Raw genomic sequence first — 12,730 nt, forward strand, 5'->3', positions numbered from 1 at the left:
ATGAGATAATGCCGAGTAAGTAAATTTCTTGTAAATTGAGACAAAATAATTTACAATATATTAAATGTGTCTTTCTGGGACAACACTGAAAAAAATGACGTAAAGCAGTCAGGTTGCAGCTTGTATATTTCTTGTGCCTAAAAATAATTATTCTAAAAACGTCGGCAACAAAGGTGAGTACAATTCTCATGAGACATCTAGTGTTCAAACTCATCCGTGTTGATGGGAGAACCTGCACTGTTACAGCGAGAGCAAAAACCTTGCTATTGTGAGACAATGTTGTAGTCACCGAAATCTTTGAACTCCAGGAAGGTGAAATACAATGCTGGTCAAAAGTTTTTGAATACCTCCATTTTTCTAGAGTCATAACAGCAGCTGCTGATAGCGAGCCTTAACCGTCTTTGAATTAAATCAACCACATATTCAGTGATTTTTAAAATGAGTAAATTCAACGCGCCATTTTTTTTTTCATTACCAGTTGCCAGGATGGCGGAGCGGTCTAAGGCGTTGCGTTCAGTCCTGACCTGACCTAGATTTTGTGCTTTACAGAGTTGCGATGGTTGTGAAAATTTGGTAGAAGGAGCGTAAATAGGGGATCAGCGAAACCATCGCTCCGGGGGTAATAGGCCGGCGTCTGCCACACTTAGCCCGGAGAGGAGCAGCCGTGTCAGCACTCCTGTATGAATTCCTGTTCTGCCCAGACTGCGGCAATTACTTAATTAATTGTAACAAAAAAAAAAAAAAAAAAACTTGTTAAACTAATAAGTAAATGAATAGATAAAGTAAAATACATTTTGACGTGGTTCCGAGTTGCGTGCGAAGACGGGCGCGACGTGTGGGGCGCCCCCTTGTGAGGAATGTTTTTATGAAAGAGGCAGAGGTCCATTTTTGGCTGTTTTTCCTTCTTTACTTTTTTTTGGTCGCAGTTTATCTTATTTACTTATTTTTTGTTATAACATGAATTTCACTCTCTCTCTCTCTCTGTATATATATATATATATATATATATATATATATATATATATATATATATATATATATAAATACAATATATATAACAGTTAACTAAAAACAATAGATTCAATAGAACTTAACACTAAAATTTTTTATGTGATTTATAGAGGCAGTATGAGAGGGTGCTCTAGTGGTTAGCTCCACAATTTTTGGGTTCTGGGTTTGAATCCCATTCTCCATCCTTGTGTGGGTTTTCTCTTCACGCTTTTTAGCAATGGTGGAAGAGGCTGGAATAATTTCATGTTTGAATGTAGTGTTAGGTACTCTAATAACGGATGCTGTTGAGCTTGAATTTGGTCTAAATTTGCTCTATGTTCCACTTCCAGAACAGAATGTTCTTAGGAGGACCGTCACTCTTGTGGATGTTGTGATATTCACATCACTACAGAGGGCAGCACGGTGGATGACTGGTTAGCACGATGGCAATATCTCATGAAGGAAATACTGGACAATCAAATTAAAGCCTTTACGCAAACTTCAAAGCAAAGCAGCGCACTTGACAAGCAACAGAGGGCATGCTCGCGTCACAGTAAGCCGAAGAGGAGCACCTTCCCCGGGCACGGGCGGTTCCAAGCGGCCCCTAAGTTTATAGCCTTACTATTGAGCTGAAAGAAATGCTCAAAAAAGTATAATTAATAAACAACACTCACAATTTATTAGAAATTGGTCAATCAGCGTTCAGGTCGCAGTCGATCCAGCCGTTTGTGGGTTTTCCAAAATTATGCCCTCTGCAATGCAGAGACTGGTGCAGAGTCTGTATTATTGCCCTACTGCCACCCTGAGCACATATCGATTCATAGTATTTGTCATGCTAAATCAACCGTACGCATAATATTTGACCTATATACTCAGTATAGTAATGTTGCTGTGGTGCAAACAACGTGGGCGGGTCACCACAATGGACTTTGTGTAGAAATTATTATTGGGGCCCAGTTGAGCGGCACCCAAAGATGCCGTCCAGCAGGCGTACCTCTCATATTAGACGTTAAAATATCACATTTTTCGTAATTGAATAAATACAAAAATAATGGCTGGGGAATAAAAAAATCAGTTTTGCATAAATTTTGTGTAATAACGTCATAAGGCGTTGCGTTCAGGTCGCAGTCTCCCCAGGAGGCGTGGGTTCGAATCCCACCTCAGACAGAGCCCATTGAAAGTACCAAGCAAGAACAAAGGAAGCACAGTAAAGAGAGCATTACCAGGTGCCAGGATGGCGGAGCGGTCTAAGGCGTTGCGAGACTTTTAATGTTCAGCACAGTTTGAGTCCTCTGAGTGAGAAGTGTTGTATCTTTATAAACAACTAACATTCATCTGTTTCTACATTACATATTTTGTCTTTGTAGTATATTCAATTAAATATAGGTTGAGATTTGCGAAGCCTGGGCAGTCATTAATTTGATTGTCCAGTATTTCCCTTATGAGATAATGCCTCACAACAAAGACTCGCGCAAGTTAGCAGCACGCTAAGTGGACGCATTCGTGAGCAAAGAGTTTTTAATTTTTGTGGGGAAACGCGAGCGGAAAAGTGAAAAAAGTGGTCCTATTTTGATTGCTGTTAAAATGAAATTAATAAATACAGTAATTTTTTTTCCTCAAATATAGTCAAGGGAATTTAGTCAGATGATAATCCCTAATTAAAATACTTGATTAGCGTCAATCCCTGGCCACAATGGGTTCTAAAATTGCCACCAGCCAACGTGAGCGCCGCTGCCTTCAAGTCCACTCCATCCCACCTCAGACAGAGCCCATTGAAAGTACCAAGCAAGAACAAAGCAAACACACGTTGGCATTCTTTAATTATTTATTTATTTATTCATTTATTCATTCATAACTGACAGCTTCGCGCTCCGTTCGTATATACTGATAAGAGAAGTTCATATGCGAAGTAGTTTAAAACTCCTGAAGAAAGAAGGAGGCTATTTGAATGCATATGTGAATTCCTTTTCCTTTTAGATGCTGCGCCATGGAAACAACGTCTTCATCTCGGTCGTTCGTTTTTCAACAGCCTGTGTTGCGTCTTTTCCATTTTTATCTAAAGTTAAATGGGACTGGCCCTGGGATTGGAAATATCCAGGAGTCATGGTGTAATGAAAATGTGTCTTTGCCAGTAAGAATCCCTGTCGCTCGTGCTGATGTTTGGCGTTCAGGTCGCTTTTGCTTTCACTTCAACTATAGCATAAAGCCGACCAACCTTCGTGAATTGAACCGATGACCAGCCACGGTGAGCCGGGCAGCCTCGCCAGTTCGTTCGGAATTTTATGAATGAGTTGCAACTTGAGGTCCCCATGAGTGACAGTGGAAATGCTGTCCCTAAGATTTGATGAATACATGCGCACACACGCCCACAATCAATTCATTAAAAGCAGACAATTATGTTTTAGGTTAATTTTTTATACAAAGACATTTGTATTTATTCAAAAACAAATATTTTCTGTCACATCCCACACATGCATTCAAACCAACAAGTCACTGTTTAAAATAACTATTTTTTGTTGTTGTTGCTACAAGCAGAGAGTCACGGCAATAAACTGGCTGATTGGTGATCGGCTCCAAAACCCTTATTGTGTAAAGTCTATAGCCTACTATTGATACTTCTGAGCCCATTCGTGTGTGAAGTATTTCCCTGCAGGGCTTGGCTGCTTTATGGGGCTTCATTTTGCTTTATTTGTCTCTTGATTGCTTCTCTACACAGCGATGCTCTCGCGAAAGAGGTGGCTGGATACACCCCTCAGGGCGGGATGATGTTAACAACCCCAGCTGTGGTCTGGGATGGGGAACCCCCGAATGTTCATGCGTTCTGTCGACATTGGGCTTTAATGCGATCGAACAATCGGAGTGTACATGAAAGTTGCGACGCTGCGGCCCCCCTTCGCGGGGCGGCGCCGGGCGTCCGACAGCCGATTGCGAAGCAGAGTTACTTATGAGTGACTTCAAAGAAAACAAATAATAATAATAATAATAATAATGACGATGATGATGATAATAATAGTAATGGTAATAATTATTATTAATATTATTATTATTAAGGTGACGCGCGGCGGGGAGCACGCGGAGGGGACGCCCTGCTTTGGCTCTGTGTTTCTCAACAGCAGAATATTGTGCCAGATCTCAATGGCCTCTCTGATCCAGCGCTGTTGTTTGTTCTCTTCTGTGCGGATGACCCTGCCCTTCTCCTGGCAAAAGGCGTGGCTATTAAGGTGCTGAAAAGTCGAAAAGCCATGCGTCGACCTGACATGACCGAAAGGTACCAAGTGAGTCAAAAAAGTCTTCATTTGTGCTGTCCTTCCTAATTTTCATCATGGTGAGAATGTCCATCCCCATCCATTAACTTTTTTGAGACACCATTACATGCCATCGTGCTCACAAGTCGCATGGCCTTGCATCGCGCTTCCCGGCGTCCTCCGCTCCGGGCCACACATCCCTCAAAGAAATCTGACACTGCGATGTGTGAGGTGACGAACAGTCCAGTATCCTTCCCCGGGCACGGGCCATTGTAGCCCGCCAATCAAAAAAAGTGAAGGAATACTTCCAAAACAATGATGAAATATGGCGGGAAAAAAATATGATTTGGCGCATATAAAGTTGTGATGTTAATACGCTGGTCTAGTTTTACTATGCAAATCTTTTAGTTGAAAAATGATAGGAGTCGTTCATTCCTGTGTTCAAAATGGGGCGTTCCCATTTTTGGCGGCGCTGCAACTGGACAACAATGGATTTTACAAGGAAAAAAATTTGGGCACATTCAACTGTGTGTTAAAAGATAAAAACGATTCAAGGGGGTTTCCGTTTCACTTTGATGGATTTTCGATTAAATCAATTTGTCCGATTATTTTTCCTTGTCATAATTATGATTTAGAGAGGAAGTCAACGTGTTTTGAAGATGAGGAGTCTGAATTCTTCATTGCCTTCCACGGTCGGATACAATGTTTCAAAGTTCCCCGCTGGAAAGGGGACTTAGAAGAAATGAGGGGAAAATTCCCCCGGAGCTCCGTGCCTGAGGGCCGGCTATGAGCCGCGCCGTGCCCGCCAACAGCCTTCCACGGTCGGATACAATGTTTCAAAGTTCCCCGCTGGAATAACACGAGTGCGCTCTCAAATGCCGCTTAGCCGTTAGCACGCGGGGAGCCGGGCGCGGGGACCGGGCGGCGCCCGCGGTGTGTGCGGGCGAGTTGGGATTTAACATTTTTTGGACGTGACAAAAAACTATTGTCAATGCGGGCAACAATAAATATGTTATGATCAAGTGTCAAAAGCGGCGCCAAGATCGAGTACGACGTCCCTCTTTGGCACAGTCAATGTGGGGAGGGCACGTTCTGCCAGCTGACAAAGACATTGGGGGTTGAATCCCCCGCGCGGACCGCTGCTCAGGCCCTAATAATAATAATAATAATAATAATAAAATTAATGACTTCCCAGGCTTCGTGCTCGTTAATCTGTCGAGCGGCGGCTGGTCGTCGAACACCGCCGAGACCGGAACGTGGGGCGGCGGCCCATCGTTGAACCCCGCCGACACAGGAACGCGGAGCGACGGCTGGTCGTCGATCCCTGCCGAGACAAGAACATGGAGCGGCGGCGGTTTGTCGGCGCGCGCGGCGGTTTCGGCCCATCCCGCCCCCAAATATGTATAATGCAACATGAGAAAGACAGACCATTTCAGTAAGCTAACAAAAAACAGAACACTCCGTGTGGCTTGAACCTGGGGAGGGAATTCTTTGGGTCGGGACGTTTTATTTACAGGTGAAGGTTTTCACATTATGCACGGTGCCCTTTTGACGAATCCGACTGAAATTTAGTCATGAGTGCATCTTGCGTTAGAATTATATATTTGTTATGTCTACTGGCGTTGCCTCGCACGCGTGCCTTGTCCCTGATCCTGGCGTGACTCATTGTCAAGATTTGCGGTGCTTTGACCGTTTATTGATTGGCAATAGGGTCACTAAAATCGTCTTTGCCGCGCGCGCCGACAAACCGCGGCCGCCAAGCACCCTGCCGGGTTGAATCCCCCGCGCGGACTACGCGGGCCCCACCCGTTTATTTCCCTTATGAGATAATGCCTCACATAGCAAATGTGTACAGTGCGAGCTGAAAATGCATTTTCAGCACTAAAAAACCAAACTTTTATAACAGCTAAACCAAACGTTTCCAATGTAAATTTCCACCTTTATATAGTGTAAAAAGACATCCTGAAGCCTGGGCAGTCATTAATTTGATTGTCCAGTATTTCCGCACCCAAAGCCCACCAACTCCCCACCTCCTGAATTCACTGGCACTTCCAGAAAGCTCGGAGGCGCCAGCGGAGCGGGGCTCATCTCTTGGGAACAATGAAGCCAGATCTTCATAAAAACTTCAAAAAGGCCTCGCCAAGTGTTTTATAGGTGCTTTAAAGGTTTATGGGCCCTAATAATAATAATAATAATAATAATAATAAAAGTAATAATATTTTCTACAAAAACAATAGGGCCCGAGCAGCGACACTCCCCAAGACTTAGGGTATCGGTGGCATGCTCACTCGCCGTTGTTAAAATTGGCTTTTTTAATCATTGTATACAAATAGTTGGGTCTCTGGAGTGCCTGCTCAACCATCACACATTTATTGTACATTTTGTTAAATTTTCCCTTCGTTTTTTTAGTGCTGAAAATTCATTGTCTGGCCATGGCGAGCCATTGTTTTCTGAACCATGTGACATGATTATGCGCTGCGCGGGACGCCGACTATTCCCGACCTTTTGCGCACGCTCCCACTTTGTCGTCTTCTGGTCAAAATTAATTTGCGATGGAACGTAACAACAACAACAACAAAGAACTGCTCACCAAGTTTCATATGGCAAAGGCTTGGACCAATCAATCCGTTATTGGAAACGTGCCCATTGAAATGAATGGGGGAATTTTATACGTTTTTGCCTTTTTTCCAAAAAAAATCAGAGCAGTAAAAGAACAAGCACAACATGAACATTACAAATCAGCAATCACTGACCTAGATGGCGGTTTTAAATCGCTTTACATTTGGGATCAGCACAGCTTTTGAGTATGATTTTTGTACTTTTATTTTTCATTGAAAGTAAAGTGTACCCCCCAGGCACGGGCGGTTCCAAGCGGCCCACAGATGGGCTGGATCCCGGATATCTCATTGTTCAGGAAGAACTAGTTGTTTTCGAGCTGTGGTGATTCTGTACAAAATTAGAAATGTGCGGCCTGAAAGGCTCAAGCGCTCAGTTAAAGAACAAAGCGTACGTGCCGGCACCCCTGTCTGTTACTTGCAAAGGTGAAAAGCGAGTTACGACCTAATTTCTTTATGTGTGCCTTTAATTTAGGTTAGAAAAGTAATCGATTAATTGGATGTATCTTTGCTTGGTGCTAATTACATTGCTGTATGGTATAAGACGCTAAATTGGGAAAAAGTGTGCCGCTGACAGCCTTATAGGTCTGATTTAGTATATGTATATGTCGAGCTCCCTGTCGTTTCAGTTTCATTGTATCACCCTGTTTCAATGACTGACAATTTTCGAGAAGATGGATCATCTGAATCATTTTGCAGGAACTTTTGTTGCCACGGAGAATAATCAGACTCTGCCCATTTTTGATGAACAGCTGGGGTCGTCTATAAATGAAGAATGCCACCTTTCATTTCACTGTCAGGATCCGTGCCTGTCATGCCGCGTGTGTTTTTGTTTTTTCAGCTGAGTGAGTGTTCCTCCAGTGATCGTCTCGTTGAATAGTCAATCTTCCGTAATACGTTTCCTTAAAGACACTTCGGTACAGCAATTTCTTTATTTATTTATTTTTTTTGCTATCCCAGTCATTCGTCTACCCCCCTTCTCTGCCGAGTTTTGTGACGTTTTGGCAAAAGGCGTGGCTATTACGGTGCTGAAAAGTCCGATTGTGTCTTCACAGTGCCAGACTAGAGTCAAGCTCAACAGGGTCTTTTTGTACATCTTGTCGGCTACTTTCATGAGGCGTAGCGGTTGTGCATCAGTACAGTTGTTTCCAACTGCTCAGGCCCTAATAATAATAATAATAATAATAATAAAAGTAATAATGTTTTCTACAAAAACAATAGGGACCTCGCCGCCATCCTGGCACCTGGTAATGCTCTCTTGAATGTGACTGTAATTTATCCCCAGGCGAAAGAGGGGAAATAAGGGCCAGCTTTATACGGATGTTTCGACACGAACGTAACCAGCCCTGGACAGAGTTGGCCCTCCGGAGCTTCCATTCGGTTAAACTTAGGGGCCGCTTGGCACCGCCCGTGCCCGGGGAAGGTGCAAAATTCATTCGTAAGGATTCGCGAATCGGGGGTACGAAACAAACTATAACCACCTGACAGGATGGCGGAGCGGTCTAAGGTGTTGCGTTCAGGTCGCAGTCTCCCCAGGAGACGTGGGTTCGAATCCCACCTCAGACAGAGCCCATTGAAAGTACCAAGCTACTGTCACGTAGCGGAAGGTCATACGCGCAAGTGTATGACATCCGTGCGTGTTAATCCCCCCATTTTTTTCTCATTTACAACTTTTTTTTGCTAAAAATAGAACAGTGCACTCCGTTTGAGTGAAGGTAACTCACTCTTTGCCTTTGTCACATGTTCCACGTTGCGCTTGAGCTTGCTGCCCAGCGGCTTGATGATACACCACGTCTGCATAGACGGGCCAGGGCGAAAGCATTTGCCAGACACCGAATGCGATCAATATTTTCTCACACATTATAGAAGGAAAAAAACACATATTGTCATTCAGTAACCGCTGAGAGTGCTTTTTTTCGGCCATGAGGATGTCACAATACAAAATTAGTCCTTTTTAAAAGAAGGAACTAAAAAAACCCGAAACGATGCGTCTTGTTTTAAGGGGGGGCCGGGCCGGCGGCACCGCGGAGACCGACAGCCCGCCGGCTGTGAAAGCCGGCGGGCCCGCTGCACCGCGGCCTTTGACACCATCTCACACACCATCCTTCTCAAAAGACTTTCTTCCATCTGGGTGAATGCATCCTGGAAAACCAAATCATCATAACTCAGTGTTCAATGCAAAGGACCAATTAAGATCTCTTCAAAGTAAATCGCAGTTGACAGAGTCCCAGCCGAATATGAGCACCTTCCCCGGGCACAGACGATTTGCCCACCTTTATATAGTGTAAAAAGACATCCTGAAGCCTGGGCAGTCATTAATTTGATTGTCCAATATTTCCCTTTTGAGATAATGCCTCTCATAGCAAATGTGTACAGCGCGAGCTGAAAATGCATTTACAGCACTAAAAAACTGCCCTGGAAGCTCGGCGCGCGCATGGAACCGGAACCAGGCAGGATGATCCTCCACGGGAACGCCGGGATCGCTGCAAGACGCGCGGGAGCGCAAACTTGACATTTGTATGGCGTAACAGAACACCCTTTCCTTTTGGTGGCGCGTTCAGGTCGCAGTCTCCCCAGGAGGCATCCCAGTTTGCACCCAGAACTTGACTCTGTGTTTAGCTTCCTATATCGCAAGATATCGTATGTTGCTGTCTTGCAAAAGTTCATTTCAAGCCAAAGACATACATGCGTGAAGTTAGTTCTGTGAATGGTTTGTTAAAGCCAACGTCTTGGACCTCGTCATAGTAGACCCCTCATTTAACATTTGTATAACACGACATGGTGTCAGAAGTGGGTATGGGCGAGTGTCTACAGGTGTTAAATTCGCATCCACAGTGATGCTTGTTTTCATGACGAGAGCTATATAATTCAGACGTTTGGCGAAAACACAATAATTGAAACTAACACAGGGATTTTCCTTTGCGCAGCGGGGTCATAGATGGGCCCGCACGTAACAATTCTGCAATCCCACAAATTGTATTCACACGGCACATCGCGATTCATAAAAAGTGCAAGAACTCACCAGATGTCCTACGCTATCATTAGCATTATTACGGCACTTTATGTACGAACTGAAAATCCAAGTAGATCTGGTACGTATTTGTACACAAGGCTTCATCCGAGCATATATGAGGGCGACCTTGTTGAGTTGCACGGAGAAAAACATCCCCATTGTGGTGACCCGCCCGTGCGACTCGCGACCTGCAGTCGTCACTCGCTCGCGGCGCAGGGCAAGCCACCTTCCCCGGGCACAGGCGGTGCCAAGCGGCCCCTGCATGTGAGGACGAGCGCCTCACCGGGTCGCAGCTAACAGAGGTTCGCTCCAGTATTGTCCAATATTTCCCTTATGAGATAATGCCTCTCATAGCAAATGTGTACAGCGCGAGCTGAAAATGCATTTACAGCACTAAAAACCCAAACTTTTATAACAGCTAAACCAAACGTTTCCAATGTAAATTTCCACCTTTATATAGTGTAGAAAGGCATCCTGAAGCCTGGAAAGTCATTAATTTGATTGTCCAGTATTTCCTTCATGAGATATTGCAACACTTAGAAAAGGTGTACAGCGCCAGCAGACAATGAATTTTCAGCACTAAAAAAACGAAACTTCATTAACAGCTAAACCAAACGTTTCCAATGTAAATTTCCACATTTATAGAGTGTAAAAAGGCATCCTGAAGCCTGGGCAGTCATTAATTTGATTGTCCAATATTTCCCTTATGAGATAATGCCTCTCATAGCAAATGTGTACAGCGCGAGCTGAAAATGCATTTACAGCACTAAAAAACCAAACTTTTATAACAGCTAAACGAGGACGGGCGTGTGTCACAGTTAAGCCAAATTGGAGCACTTGTGGAGTAGACACCTCCCCCAAGTGGAGTCTCAGGATTCAATCTAGCCCAGTAGATCCGTGCCGTTTCAGGTACTGTGGGGAGTGGTGGACAAACACTGGGGCTAAAACTTTTTGTTTCCGAAATACTATATGACGGGGGCGGGTAAAATTTTTCGCCATGCCCGATGAGACTGCCAAGTTTGGTGAGTTTTTGTGCATGTTTCGGGATGACGCGTCAAAAGTGGCCACAGTCGGCTGGAGAGTCGACCTCGTATACCTGGAGCTCTGGTCCACCCATCCATCCATTTTCTTTCACCTGAGGAGAATTTTCTATGCTGATTGTCATGGTAACATTTTCGCTTACCTTCCACAGATCCAAACTCCTTCTCGTGCGCTCTGGTGAGATCCCGCGCTTTGTGCGCAGCCCAGAATTCGCAGATGTCCAGCAGCTGCCAAATACCTGCATTTTGCAATACTATAGACCCAACCTCCACAAACAAACAACCCAAGACGATATATATATATATATATATATTTTTTTTTTTTTTTTTTAAACAACCGCAATTTCTTAAACTGATAGAGACGCTTCTACAAATTCCAATCAGTTTTCTGACCTTATCACGATACAGAGTCAGCTCTTACTAAAGTGCTAATTGAAAGAAGGTTGAACAATGATTAATGAAAAGATTTAGTTCTAGACTGCATACAGGAGATTATAATATATGAGTAGGACTCGCAACAGTCCAAAAAATGGCAACGCTTGCTATGATATGCATTATGTGCGACGCACAAACGTTTGGTTTAGCTGTTAATGAAGTTTCGTTTTTTTAGTGCTGCTATTGTTTTTGTAGAAAATATTATTACTTTTATTATTATTATTATTATTATTATTATTATTATTAGGGCCTACATTTTCTGTTCCAGCATTAACAAATCAACCTGGGAAGGATTATACATGTGGTGTCACAGAGTCCTGTTCTGCCCCCCAACACATCTTCTATTTTGAAAATCCCTTTTTTTTAATCAAATTGGTCCTTGATTTGATGCATCTGTAGCGCCTGTAAAATTATTCGAGCGCGCAGCCAAAGTATATTGTCCCAATCGCTACGAGGGATATTTGTGATTTCAGGACAACAACTTAGACTCGGACCTTTCAAGAGAAGCTATATCGTCCAACACTCACTCATGTTTCTTGCGTTGTCAAATTCAGTGCACCGTCTTCAGTGGGTGCCACTGACGTAGATGGTGAAACCGGAAAACTCGCTTTGCTAGTCTGACAGCACGGTTCAGGTTGGCCCTCGCTGATCTCAACGCGCTCAAACACAGGCCCACGTAGCATAGCCAACCGCAATCTGGGTGGTGTAGTGCCTTGTCCATTAGCCCGACGTTCCGGTGAGCTCCTGTGGACCGCCGCATCCCGAGTCCGGCCCTGGAGAGATGATGCAGTTATATTGGCTATGTGTATTGCAGTTAACTTTAGCTCGCTCTCATTGGTCTTTCTCCTCCCGCCGAATCCCGTGGCTCCTCCTGCGTGCGATCCCCCGATGGCCGCTCCTTCCCGGAACAAGTGTTCCATTTGCGTCAAACGTGGCTGATGATGCTTTATCACACTGTGGGAAGATGCAAAACACACAGCACAAAGAAAAGACCCGACTTCAGAGAAACGGGTCTAAAAAATATTCGGGGGCATTGTAGTTTCGCCGAGCGGCACGACGGGGCGCTGTTCCGAAATACTATATGACGGGGGCGGGGCTTCAAATAAAAACGTTTCGAATTGATTTGTCATTTAAATAGTAAAAAATTCAGTTAGGTAATGTGTCACGATATAGTTTTCAGCCATGTCGCCCAGCCCTAGGCCAGCACGCCCGCTACCCCAGCCATTCTTTTTGTATTTATTGAATTACTCCGACTTTTACCTGCTGGTACGCCGTCCGGTGACTGTCAATCTCTCCAAGAGTCTCTGACTCAGGTCTCTTGCTCCTAAATTGCTCCAACACAATAATTTGCATTTCCCCGGCAACAATTTGCAATCTTCGACCCACAACTGC

This window comes from Idiotropiscis lumnitzeri, chromosome 22, assembly GCF_059441095.1.
Source record: "Idiotropiscis lumnitzeri isolate Australia: NSW breed Sydney's pygmy pipehorse chromosome 22, RoL_Ilum_1.0, whole genome shotgun sequence".
NCBI classification, from domain to species: domain Eukaryota; kingdom Metazoa; phylum Chordata; class Actinopteri; order Syngnathiformes; family Syngnathidae; genus Idiotropiscis; species Idiotropiscis lumnitzeri.